The 12,550-nt window shown below is 52.6% G+C and overlaps 1 protein-coding gene across 4 annotated transcripts in view; it reads left to right on the top strand.

The window, feature by feature from the left end:
- The first annotated feature begins 1,946 nt into the window (after positions 1-1,946).
- The window catches only part of LOC144599184 (lactosylceramide 4-alpha-galactosyltransferase-like), a 30,654-nt gene continuing 20,050 nt past the window's right edge, over positions 1,947-12,550 (top strand). Inside the window, exon 1 of one of the 4 annotated variants that reach the window (XM_078409927.1) lies at positions 1,947-2,143. The gene's annotated coding sequence lies outside the window, so the exon portion shown is untranslated. Of the gene's footprint in view, positions 2,144-2,218; positions 2,402-7,379; positions 7,478-7,719; positions 7,739-12,550 lie in introns of those variants that run through there. The other 3 variants (XM_078409928.1, XM_078409926.1, XM_078409929.1) reach the window with 3 other exon arrangements.

Here is a 12,550-nt window from a genome sequence, read left to right as displayed (position 1 = left end):
TGCAGTTTGTCAGTGTAGAGTGTGTGGTGGAGGAGATTGACTTGGTGGAGATGAGGAGCTGGATATCATCGGCGAAGCAGTGGAAGTTGAGACCATGACGGCGGATTAATTGACCAAGGGGGAACAGGTAGAGGATGAAGAGGAGGGGGCCAAGGACTGAGCCTTGGGGGACACCTTGGGGGAGGGGAGCGGTGGGGGATTTACAGTTGTTAATGGAGATGAACTGGTGTCTGTCAGAGAGGTAAGATTTAAACCAGGATAAACAGTGAAGACCTGTGACCCACGGTAACACCCACTCAGTGCAGTGTACAGTGCAGCCAGCACAGGAGGCGATGGGCCAAATAGCCCTCCTGTTGCACGTTCTCTGGCATTTCAGTGGCAAGTCTTTATCCTTTAATACTTAGAAACAGAGAAAACAGGTGCAGGAGGAGGCCATTCGGCCCTTGAGCCAGCACCGCCATTCATTGTGATCATAGCTGATCGTCCACAATCAGTAACTGGTGCCTGCCCTCTCCTCATACTCCCTGGTAACTGGTGCCTGCCTTCTCCCCATACCCCCTGGTAACTGGTGCCTGCCTTCTCCCCATACCCCCTGGTAACTGGTGCCTGCCTTCTCCCCATACCCCCTGGTAACTGGTGCCAGCCATCTCCCCATACCCCCTGGTGCCAGCCTTCTCCCCATACCCCCTGGTGCCAGCCTTCTCCCCATACCCCCTGGTGCCAGCCTTCTCCCCATACCCCCTAGTGCCAGCCTTCTCCCCATACCCCCTGGTACCAGCCTTCTCCCCATACCCCCTGGTGCCAGCCTTCTCCCCATACCCCCTGGTGCCAGCCTTCTCCCCATACCCCCTGGTAACTGGTGCCTGCCTTCTCCCCATACTCCCTGGTTCAGCCATCTCCCCATACCCCCTGGTAACTGGTGCCAGCCTTCTCCCCATACCCCCTGGTAACTGGTGCCTGCCTTCTCCCCATACCCCCTGGTGCCAGCCTTCTCCCCATACCCCCTGGTGCCAGCCTTCTCCCCATACCCCCTGGTAACTGGTGCCAGCCTTCTCCCCATACCCCCTGGTGCCAGCCTTCTCCCCATACCCCCTGGTGCCAGCCATCTCCCCATACCCCCTGGTGCCAGCCTTCTCCCCATACCCCCTGGTGCCAGTCATCGCCCCATACCCCCTGGTGCCTGCCTTCTCCCCATATCCCCTGGTAACTGGTGCCTGCCTTCTCCCCATACCCCCCTGGTGCCAGCCTTCTCCCCATATCCCCTGGTAACTGGTGCCTGCCTTCTCCCCATACCCCTGGTGCCAGCCTTCTCCCCATACCCCCTGGTAACTGGTGCCTGCCTTCTCCCCATACCCCCCTGGTGCCAGCCTTCTCCCCATACCCCCTGGTGCCAGCCATCTCCCCATACCCCCTGGTGCCAGCCTTCTCCCCATACCCCCTGGTTCCTGCCTTCTCCCCATACCCCCCTGGTGCCAGCCTTCTCCCCATACCCCCTGGTGCCTGCCTTCTCCCCATACCCCCCTGGTGCCAGCCTTCTCCCCATATCCCCTGGTAACTGGTGCCTGCCTTCTCCCCATACCCCCCTGGTGCCAGCCATCTCCCCATACCCCCTGGTGCCAGCCATCTCCCCATACCCCCCTGGTGCCAGCCATCTCCCCATACCCCCCTGGTGCCAGCCTTCTCCCCATACCCCCCTGGTGCCAGCCATCTCCCCATACCCCCCTGGTGCCAGCCATCTCCCCATACCCCCCTGGTGCCAGCCATCTCCCCATACCCCCCTGGTGCCAGCCATCTCCCCATACCCCGCTGGGTCCGTTAGCCCATGAAGCTCTATCTAACTCACCGTTAAATTCATTCAGCGAATTTGCCTCCACTGCCTCCTGTGGCAGAGAATTCCACAAGTTCACAACTCTCCGGGTGATAAAGTTTGTTCTGACCTCAGTTTGAAGTTGTGCTTTGAGGTTTGGGGCTGTGTGTGTTTGGATGGATGTCGGCGTCGCTCTCTCTCTCTCTCTCTGTCTCTCTCTGTGTGTAGAGAGTTGTGGAGGGTGGGGCATCATCGGTGAAACACAACTAGGCGGAAGACATCCCCTCACGGGACAGAAGCTGGGGGGTCTTTCCCCCCCGAGTGCGTTAAATCAGCGTGAGTGTGATTGATGGTGACTGCCCGCTCCTCCACTGGCCGCGCCCGGCGTTAACGTTTGCAGCGGAGTGTCCAGCCCTGCCCGGCCCGGCTCAGCCCAGCCCGGCCCGGCCCGGCTCAGTGCCCCTGGGCAGCCGGGGGGAGAGTTGGCCGCGGTCCCTGCCATGCTGGGGCGGGGTGCGCTCCTGCAAGCGGGGAGGTGGCTTGGGGCGAGGACGGCGAGCAGCCGGCGCTGGGACACCGTTAAGGCACCGCTGAGTGAGTGAGACAACGCTGGGACAACGCGGGGCAGCGCCCTGAACCCGGGACGGCAGCGCAACGAGAACACACACACACACACACACACACACACACACACACACACACAGGCGAGTGGGGAGGGTGCACGTACACCAGGAACCCCCTCCCCTCTCCCTCCCCCTCTCAAACCCCCTCCCCCTCTCCCCCTCTCAAACCCCCTCTCAAACCCCCTCCCCTCTCCAACCCTCCACCTGACCTCCCCTCCCATCTACTACCCACCTCCCATCTACTACCCCCTCTCCAACCCCCCCTCCCCAACACTCCCCCTCTCCAACACCCCCCCTCCCCAACACCCCCCCCTCTCCAACACCCCCCCCTCTCCAACACCCCCCCCTCTCCAACACCCCCCCTCTCCAACACCCCCCCTCTCCAACACCCCCCCCTCCCCTCTCCACCCCCTCCCTCCCCTCTCCACCCCCCCCTCCCCTCTCCATCCCCTCTCCACCCCCCCTCCCCTCTCCATCCCCTCTCCACCCCCCCTCTCCAATCCCCCCCCCTCTCCAATCCCCCCCCCTCTCCAATCCCCCCCTCTCCAATCCCCCCCCTCTCCAATCCCCCCCCTCTCCAATCCCCCCCCTCTCCAATCCCCCCCCTCTCCAATCCCCCCCCCTCTCCAATCCCCCCCCTCTCCAATCCCCCCCTCTCCAATCCCCCCCTCTCCAATCCCCCCCTCTCCTACCCCCCTCCACTCACCAACCCTCCACCTGACCTCCCCAACTCCCCTCCCCTCCTCCCTGCTCCACTCCGCTCCCCCTTATCTCCTCTCCAACCACCCCTCCTTCCCCTCTCCACACCCCTCCTTCCCCTCTCCACAACCCCCCTTCCCCTCTCCACACCCCCCCTTCCCCTCTCCACACCCCCCCTTCCCCTCTCCTCACCCCCCCTTCCCCTCTCCACACCCCCCCTTCCCCTCTCCACACCCCCCCTTCCCCTCTCCTCACCCCCCCCTTCCCCTCTCCACACCCCCCCCCTTCCCCTCTCCACACCCCCCCTTCCCCTCTCCACACCCCCCTTCCCCTCTCCACACCCCCCTTCCCCTCTCCACACCCCCCTTCCCCTCTCCACCCCCCCTTCCCCTCTCCACCCCCCCCTTCCCCTCTCCACCCCCCCTTCCCCTCTCCACCCCCCTTCCCCTCTCCACCCCCCTTCCCCTCTCCACCCCCCCTTCCCCTCTCCACCCCCCCTTCCCCTCTCCACCCCCCCTTCCCCTCTCCACCCCCCCTTCCCCTCTCCACCCCCCCTTCCCCTCTCCACCCCCCCTTCCCCTCTCCACCCCCCCTTCCCCTCTCCACCCCCCCTTCCCCTCTCCACCCCCCCCTTCCCCTCTCCACCCCCCCCTTCCCCTCTCCACCCCCCCCTTCCCCTCTCCACCCCCCCCCTTCCCCTCTCCACACCCCCCCCTTCCCCTCTCCACACCCCCCCTTCCCCTCTCCACACCCCCCCTTCCCCTCTCCACACCCCCCCCTTCCCCTCTCCACACCCCCTTCCCCTCTCCACACCCCCTTCCCCTCTCCACACCCCCTTCCCCTCTCCACACCCCCCCTTCCCCTCTCCACACCCCCTTCCCCCCTCTCCACCCCCCTTCCCCCCTCTCCACCCCCCTTCCCCCCTCTCCACCCCCTTCCCCCCTCTCCACCCCCTTCCCCCCTCTCCACCCCCTTCCCCCCTCTCCACCCCCTTCCCCCCTCTCCACCCCCTTCCCCCCTCTCCACCCCCTTCCCCCCTCTCCACCCCCTTCCCCCCTCTCCACCCCCCCCTTCCCCCCTCTCCTTACCCCCTCTCCACCCCCCTTCCCCTCTCCACCCCCCTTCCCCTCTCCACCCCCCCTTCCCCTCTCCACCCCCCCTTCCCCTCTCCACCCCCCCTTCCCCTCTCCACCCCCCCTTCCCCTCTCCACCCCCCCTTCCCCTCTCCACCCCCCCTTCCCCTCTCCACCCCCCCTTCCCCTCTCCACCCCCCCTTCCCCTCTCCACCCCCCCCTTCCCCTCTCCACCCCCCCTTCCCCTCTCCACCCCCCCTTCCCCTCTCCACCCCCCCTTCCCCTCTCCACCCCCCCTTCCCCTCTCCACCCCCCCTTCCCCTCCCCACCCCCCCTTCCCCTCTCCACACCCCCCCTTCCCCTCTCCACACCCCCCCTTCCCCTCTCCACACCCCCCCTTCCCCTCTCCACACCCCCCCTTCCCCTCTCCACACCCCCCCTTCCCCTCTCCACACCCCCCCTTCCCCTCTCCACACCCCCCTTCCCCTCTCCACACCCCCCTTCCCCTCTCCACACCCCCCTTCCCCTCTCCACACCCCCCTTCCCCTCTCCACACCCCCTTCCCCCCTCTCCACACCCCCTTCCCCCCTCTCCACACCCCCTTCCCCCCTCTCCACCCCCTTCCCCCCTCTCCACCCCCCTTCCCCCCTCTCCACCCCCCTTCCCCCCTCTCCACCCCCCCTTCCCCCCTCTCCACCCCCCCTTCCCCCCTCTCCACCCCCCCTCTCCTTCCCCCCTCTCCACCCCCCCTTCCCACCCCCCCTTCCCCTCTCCACCCCCCCTTCCCCTCTCCACCCCCCCTTCCCCTTTCCACCCCCCCTTCCCCTTTCCACCCCCCCTTCCCCTTTCCACCCCCCCTTCCCCTTTCCACCCCCCCCCTTCCCCTTTCCACCCCCCCTTCCCCTCTCCACCCCCCCTTCCCCTCTCCACCCCCCCTTCCCCTCTCCACCCCCCCTTCCCCTCTCCACCCCCCCTTCCCCTCTCCACCCCCCCTTCCCCTCTCCACCCCCCCTTCCCCCCTCTCCACCCCCTCTCCACCCCCCCCTTCCCCTCTCCACCCCCCCTTCCCCTCTCCACCCCCCCCCTTCCCCTCTCCACCCCCCCCCTTCCCCTCTCCACCCTACCCCCCACCCCACTCCACCTTATCCCCCCACCCCACCCCCTTCCCCTCTCCACTATACACTATATTTACCACCCTATCCAGTTGTGCAGCATCTTTCAGGGAGCTAAGAACTTGTATCTCTAGAGCCTACAATACATCAATGCTGTTAAGGGTCCTGCCATTTTTTTTGTCTCCTTTATTCTTCCATTTGATTTCTCAAAGTGCAGCACATGTTACTTAACTCCAGACAAGTTTCTAAACTGATCTCTATCCCGCTGGATCATTTGACAACCTTCTTCACTTACCACAGCTCCACCTTTTGCATTGTCTGCAAAGTTACTAATCAGCATATTCGCAGTTTCTTCCAAATTATCATGTATACAAACAAAAGTCCCAGCGTTGACCCCTGTGGAGCACTATTTATCGGTGACAGACCTCCAGTCAGAAAAATGCCCCTTCACCACTACTGTTCTATGGCCAAAATAGAGGGGAAAAATAGATTTCAGGGCAGCAAGTAGGGAAATGGGATTGATGAAATTGCACTGAGAGCTGGCATGGACTTGATGGAGTGAATCCATCCTTAGTCATAAGATAATGTAGTTCATGTTTCAATCATGGCCGTGATGTGGTTTGGAAATCCTGGGAACCCGAGCAATGGAGAACCAGAGCTGCCTGATAACACTGTTGACGAGACCTCAGTTATTTTGCGGATCTAAGTTTGGTTTGAAAGAGTGTAATGTACAGAGTTGATGTTTGAATATGTGTTCTTTTGTCAGTACACAATTAGATTTGAACTTCTATTTGCAGACATACTTTAACCCAGACATGTTCCTGTATTTTTATGATTAGTCCATTGCTGCTGTTGCAACTATCCGCAAACAGATAAGGATGGAAGATATTCGAGCTGGCCATTCAGCTCTTCAAGCTCCTTGTAACATTCTTTGAGGACATGGCTGATGATTGACCCCAAGCTGCTTTCCTGCACTATCTCCATACCTATTGATCAGTTGAATGGTTTAAATGAATCAGTAACTGAACCTTCACAATCCTCTGGGCTCGATAGTTCCAAATATTCTCCTCCAATTGTGAATCATCTCTCTGCTTCTTTTGACCTCTGGAGAAGACTGCCCCCTCTCATGTTTTTCTGCTTTCAGCTCCCCTTTATCGATTAAAAGCTAATACAATTGGTTTTAGTAATCTTTGCCGGTTTCTTTTGCATTCCCTTTTCCCAGGATTTCTCTTTTGTTTTGCATTTGTATTGGTTTTTATTAACTGTGTGCTGATATCTCTTGCCTCATTTGTTGACCAGTTGTTTAACTACATATTGTCACGTGCAAAACATTTGACCTTTAGTTTCTCTAAGAGCAGCTTGATATTTTCTTCTGGATCAACAACAGCTCTGCCTGCGTGAAACGTCCAGACATTTTGGGGTGGGTGGGGGGGGGGGGGGGTGTGGGTGGGGGGGGAGCGTGTATGGAGGGGAAGGGGTTGACAACGCTGTAGAAACAATTTGCAGAAAATCACTGACATTTACTGCAGGTGAAGAAGAATGCTCCATTTCCTATGGTCATGTTGGATAAATAATTTGTTAAGGTTAATCCTGGCCCTGAACCTTGGGCTACATTGCTCAGCAGCAGGGTGGAGTGTTTGTGAGCATGACACTGAGCTTGTGACTTTCTGTAGCAGGTAATGCTTTTAACGAGCTAAAGGACTGGGATACATGCTCCCTGGTCAATTAATAAATAAATTACTTTAAAAAAGAAACCTTGCATATTTAGCTGCTTCTGGCCATCACAAAGTGTGTTATAGCTATTGAAGCACTTCTGAAATGCAATGCAAAAAACTAGACTGCTAGTGGAACTCAGCAGGTCAGGCTGCATTTGTGGGGGAGAGTGGACGTGATGTTTTGGGTCAGGATCCTTCTTCAGACCAGTGAGAAGTAATTGCTACTGTAGTGTGGAAAAGGAGGAATGAAGTTCCCACAGGCAGCAATATAACCATGGCAGTGACCCCTCCTTGCTGTTATTAATTTAAGATTAAATATTAGCCAGGACACTGGCATAACTTCCCTGGTCTTCACTGAATTAGAACTCCCAAAGAGTCCTGTGAATAACACGGCTGAACAGCTCCTCTGCAAAAGGTTACAGAGTAGCATTTGAAGAAATTATAGAAGGTAGGAAATGAAAAAAAATCCTCAGAGAATCTGAGGACTTGATTTCTTTCCCCGCTTCAGAATTTTGTTTTGTATTTTGTGCATTGACTTTAGCTACTTGTAATGAAAATGTTCTTTGTATTTCACCTTGCCACACTTGTGGATTCTGCCATATTTTATCATTATTGAGGCCACGTGGCAATATCATGAAGGAGCAATCTGTGATGAAACTCAAACCATTGTTTCTGAGCAATACAATCTGATGCAGGATCTTTCTCAGAGGTACAAACTTTTGTTTCTTGCATGCAAATGAAGGAAATTCAATAATTGAATTAATGTCACCTTTCTGTTTTTCTTGTTATTTGAGTTGCACTCGCGATTGGACAAATTGCTACATTTTCCATCAGAGATTATGTATTTTTCCTCAGCTTAAACAAAGGCCTTGTGTGTCATCTATATTTTGACGTGGAAACTTTTTAAATGGGGCTGTCCCCACTGCGGGTGCGATCAATGTCCTTTTTTTGTAATGCATTTCCTCTAGATGACAAAAATAAACTTGGTGAAGAGTGGCTGCTCGCTCTTTTATCCAGGATTGCGTTTGTGAGACTATTCAGAGTTGTTCCAAAATTAACAATACTATTGATCTGACTATGTTGTTGGGATTGTGGCCAGGCTTTCTAATAAGATTCTAGTGAGGGAAGCCTCTAATTGTTGACCGTGAGTTTGATTAGTCACACCCAAACCATTTGCACTTTTTTTCTGGTGCACCATGAGGAATTCAGTGCAAATCACGGGGGGAAAACTGTGTAAAGCACACAGATCGCACCTGAGGTCAGGTTGAACCTGGGTCACTGGAGCTGCGAGGCAGTGGATCAGCCAATTACATGACCTGATCACCCTTTCCGTTAACAACCCTTTCCCTTATCTATTGATGACTCTGAGTAGGCTTCTGGAGAAGTGGTTTATTCAGTATTGTGCGGAGAACATATTCTCTGGACAATTCTCTTCATTTTTGTGTCGATGATAGTATCTATTTATTTGTCAATAAAATTTGTCAGACAAGGCTACATCTCATCAAATTCATGCCCGTTGTTAATTAACATTCTTTACTGTTCCAATTGGCCATTAATTGTCTTCCTAGTTACTGTTAAAGCTTCCCCATCCCCCATGCTAAAATAGTTCACCGCTACACTTGGAGAGGACATCCTAGATGGATCCAGTGCGGCAATATGGTTAGGGCTCAAAAATGGGAAAGGTGTAGTTACTATGATGAGGTTATACTGTAGAAACATAGAAACATACAAAATAGGTGCAGGAGGAGGAGGCCATTTGGCCCTTCGAGCCAGCACCGCCATTCATTATGATCATGGCTGATCATCCACAATCAGTAACCTGTGCCTGTCTTCTCCCCATATCCCTCAATTCCACTAGCCCCTAGAGCTCTATCCAACTCTCTTTTAAATTCATTCAGTGAATTGGCCTCCACTGCCTTCTGTGGCAGAAAATTCCACAAATTCACAACTCTCTGGGTGAAAAAGTTTCTTCTCACCTCAGTTTTAAATGGCCTCCCCTTTATTCTTAGACAGTGGCCCCTGGTTCTGGATGCCCCCAACATTAGGAACATTTTTCCTGCATCTAGCTTGTCCAGTCCTTTTATAATTTTATATGTCTCCATAAGATCCCCTCTCATCCTTCTAATCTCCAGTGAATATAAGCCCAATCTTTCCAATATTTCCTCATATGACAGTCCCTCCATCCCAGGGATTAACCTCGTGAACCTCAATAGCAAGGACGCCCTTCCTCAAATTAGGAGACCAAAACTGCACACAATACTCCAGATGTGGTCTCACCAGGGCCCTATACAACTGCAGAAGGACCTCCTTGCTCCTATACTCAAATCCTCTCGTTATGAAGGCCAACATGTCATTAGCTTTCTTTACTGCCTGTTGTACCTGCATGCTTACTTTCAGTGACTGATGAACAAGGACACCCAGATCTCTTTGTACTTCCCCTTTTCCTAACTTGACACCATTCAGCTAATAATCTGCCTTCCTGTTCTTACCACCGAAGGGGATAACCTCACATTTATCCACATTAAACCGCATCTGCCATGCATCTGCCCACTCACTCAACCTGTCCAAGTCACCCTGCAACCTCCTACCATCCTCTTCACAGTTCACACTGCCCCAGCTTTGTGTCATCTGCAAACTTGCTAGTGTTACTTCTAATTCCATCATCCAAATCATTAATATATATTGTAAATAGTTGCGGCCCCAGCACCGAGCCTTGCGGCACTCCTCTCGCCACTGCCTGCCATTCTGAAAAGGACCTGTTTATTCCTACTCTTTGCTTCCTGTCTGCCAACCAATTCTCTATCCATGTCAACACCCTACCCCCAATACTATGTGCACTAATTTTGCTCACCAACCTCCTGTGTGGTACCTTATCAAAGGTTTTCTGAAAGTCTAGCTACACTACATCCACTGGCTCTCCTTCATCCATTTTACTTGTCACATCCTCAAAAAATTCCAGAAGTTTAGTCAAACAGGATTTCCCATTCATAAATCCATGCTGACTTGGACCAATCCTTTTACTGCTATCCAAATGCGCCTTTATTACCTTTATTACCAAATGCGCCTTTATAATTGACTCCAGCATCTTCCCCACCACCGATGTCAGGCTAACTGGTCTATAATTCCCTGTTTTCTGCCTCACTCCTGTCTTGAAATGTGGGATAACATTAGCTACCCTCCAATCCACAGGAACTAATCCTGAATCTATAGAACATTGGAAAATGATCACCAATGCGTCCACTATTTCTAGAGCCAACCCTTGCATACCCTGGGATGCTGACCATCAGGCTCTGGGGATTTATCAGCCTTCAGTCCCATCAGTCTACCCAATATTATACCTCGCCTAATGCAAATTTCTATCAGTTCCCCTAGATCCTCTGTCCATCTGGGAGATTGTTTGTGTCTTCCTTAGTGAAGACAGATCCGAAGTACTGTTTCAACTCTTCTGCCATTTCCTTGTTACCCATAATAATTTCACCCGTTTCTGCCTTCAAGGGACCCACCTTTGTCTTTACTAATTTTTTTCTCTTAACATACCTAAAGAAGCTTTTACTGTCCTTCTTTATATTCTTGGCCAGCTTCGCTTCGTACCTCATCTTTTCAGCCCGTATTGCCTTTTTAGTTACCTTCTGTTGTCCTTTGAAATTTGCCCAATCCTCTGGTTTCTCGCTACTCATTGCTATGTTATACATCTTTTCTTTTAGTTTTATTCCATCCCTAACTTCCCTTGTCAGCCACGGTTGCCTCTTACTCCCCTTAGAATCTTTCTTCCTCTTTGGAATGAAATGATCCTGCATCTTCTGGATTATGCCCAGAAATACCTGCCATTGCTGTTCCACCGTCATTAGGCCTCCCAATAATTTTGTACCATTATTTTGAAAGAGCAGCAGGTATATGTCGGGAACTACAGGCCGGTGACTACACATCTGTGTGGGAAAGTTGTTGGAGGGAATTCTCAGGGACAGAAACTACCAGCATTTGGATAGATAAAGACTAATTTGGGATAATCAGCAATGCTTTGTGCATGGGAAGTTCTGTCTCACAAATACTGGCACTCACAAAGTTGTCACCTATGATGCAGCTCTTCGGGTCTTTGGTGAGACCACACTTGAAATACTATGTGCAGTTCTGGATGCCCAGCTAAAGGACGAATGTCTTGAAAGTTGGAAAGGGTGCAAAAGAGATTCGCTGGAATTTTACCTGAGCCTGCAGCCTTGTGTTTCAGGAGAAGTTAGACAGGCTGGGTTTTTTTTCTTCAGAATGTAGGAAGCTGAGGTGGGTGAATTTATTGTGGTGTACAAGATCATGAGGGGAATGGATAAGGTGAATGCTCACAGTCATTTTCCAAAGGAAAAAGGATTCTTTAAACTACTGGGCACAGTGTTAAGCTGAGGTGGGAGAGATTTAAGAGATACCTTCAGGGCAACTTTTTTCACTTGGAGGGTGGACCCTATCTGGAACTGAAGCAAATATTATTTTGACTTTTAAAATACATTTGGACAGATACATGGATAGAATGAATTTATTGGGCTGTGGACCAAATGCAGGCAAATTGAACTAGCCCAGTATGTCAACTTGGCCAGGATGGGCACGAGGGGTGGAAGGGCCTGTTTCTGAGCGGTACAGCTGTATGACTCTATAGCTAGTGGGAGATGGGGAAAGAGTTTACATTTATTGTCATATGCATGAGTCCGGTGAGGTACATGTACAATGAAAAGCTTGCAGCAGGATCACATGCTTGGATGAACACTCAAAAACAAATTATACAAATTACACACACAATTCTAAAAGAAATGCAGCAGAAACCCAGACATTAGTGCAAAAAACATAATTAGATTTAAAAAAACATGTTCAAAATAGTGCAAGAGGTGGGCCATGGTATTTTGTTGTTGTGGTCAGATGGAGGAGGGTTCAAGGACTTGATAGTTGTAGGAAAGTAGGAGCTGTCCTTGATTCTGCATATTATCCCTGCATTCTCTGGGCGTGTGGTACAGATACTTTGGACAGTTGGTCGGGCTGAGTTCACTACACTTTGCAGCCTCTTGCATTCCTGAGCATTGAAATTACCAGGCCAGGCCATGATGCAACAAGTCAGAATACTTTACGCTGTACATCTATGTTGATTTATTATGGAAATACTTGAAAGCAACAGGGCTGTTGTAGTGGATGACTTTAATTTCACCAATTTTGACTGGGGCTTTCTTGTTGCCAAAGACGTACATGGGGCAGAATTTATCTGGGATTATTTCTTAAAACAACATGTAGATCATTCATCTAGGGAGAGCACCATTTTAGCCCTTGCATTGGGGAATGAGTTTGGCCAGGTCATTGGTGTTTTGATGGAAGAGAATTTTGGGAACAGTAGAAGTAGTTCACCAGGATGATGCTGGGATTAGAGGGCACGGCTGCAAGGAGAGGTTGGGCAAACCTGGATTGTTTTCTTTGGTGTTAGAGGCTGAGCTATACTTGACAGAAGTATATTTAAAAACATGAGAGGCATAGATAATGTAGATAGAGTGGA

Source organism: Rhinoraja longicauda, chromosome 13 (assembly GCF_053455715.1).
Source record: "Rhinoraja longicauda isolate Sanriku21f chromosome 13, sRhiLon1.1, whole genome shotgun sequence".
Taxonomy (NCBI): domain Eukaryota; kingdom Metazoa; phylum Chordata; class Chondrichthyes; order Rajiformes; family Arhynchobatidae; genus Rhinoraja; species Rhinoraja longicauda.
The sequence above is the reverse complement of the archived record's forward strand: the minus strand, read 5'-3'. Positions and strand labels throughout refer to the sequence as shown.